Genomic DNA, 1279 nt, shown 5'->3' on the forward strand with positions numbered 1-1279 from the left:
AGGATTATCTACAAATGTTATAGAGTAGCATACTTAATGGGGAGAAATGGGAAATTTTATTCCTATCATGGTAAATAACGCAAGTATATCCTCTCTTACTGCTACTATTAAGCAGAATTCTAATCAATACAATAAGATAATAAGAAATAAACCAACTATTCAGACAGGAGAGAAAGAAAACCCTGTACATACAGATAGCACTGTTGACATAGGAAATTCCCAAGCCCTACATCTCTTGTAATTAGTGAGGATAGCAAGGCTGCAATAAACTAAAGACTTTTCCCGTTTCTTTAAGTACTAGGAATTTTGATCCAGGGTCTTGAGCATGTTAGCAAATACTAGCATCGAGCCTCATCTCTACTCCACAATTTGATTTTAAAAAGAGCTTTGACAATTTTATAAATGTGTTTTGATCATATCTAAGTCATTTGCTCTACTATAAAACAACAATGAACAAATAAAATTTAAAATATAAAAATATTACCAAATGCTGCGAAACTGCATTCTACATGTTTGTGTTTATAGCATATATTTGTGCTGCTGTCAGTTTTGGCCAGATAAGTTTCTTTTTGCTGTCAGTCATGGTTAATGCTGAGGCTAATAAATGGTCAATGTGCATAATATAAATAATATGGAGTGCTGAGTTGTGGAGCATCTATATGTATATCTCACTATTCAAAAGGTCAGGGAAGTTTGAGTAATGGGACCAGGAAGTATGTAAAAGCCAGTGGATAGGGAACACAGCTACAAAGGGCTGACTTCTCAATATGGCATACCAGACTTGCAAATAAGAACTCACAGCAGCTAGAATGCATAAGACCAAGTAGTCAAAATTCCAGCATGCATGAATGCAGGCATGATCCCTAAGGCCTCATTCATATCAGAAGAGCTGATGCCAATTGATGGCTATCAAGGGCTGGAGAGTCACTCTGTCAGAGACATTGCCATTATTAGGTTACTCATGCCCCAGTGGATGGCCACATATCCATGAAGATATAGACAGCACTAATTGGATTCAGATGTTTATTAGTAACAATGAAAAAGGACATGAAGTTAGGAGGGAGATGGGGGGCACTGGGAAGAATTGTAGGGAAATAATAGTGATAGATATGGTCAAAATATATTATTAACATCAGTTTAAAGAATAATATTTCAGGTAAGTGGGTTAAAATGAGACAACAACTATGCAGAAATCTTTAATAATCTAATAAAAAAAAAACCTAAGCCCTTTGGAGTCCAGCAGATTGTGAGAGAATTCCAAATGTCTGACATTGAGCTT

Source organism: Mus caroli, unplaced genomic scaffold (assembly GCF_978045245.1).
Source record: "Mus caroli unplaced genomic scaffold, Mus_caroli_1 scaffold_5, whole genome shotgun sequence".
NCBI classification, from domain to species: Eukaryota; Metazoa; Chordata; class Mammalia; order Rodentia; family Muridae; genus Mus; species Mus caroli.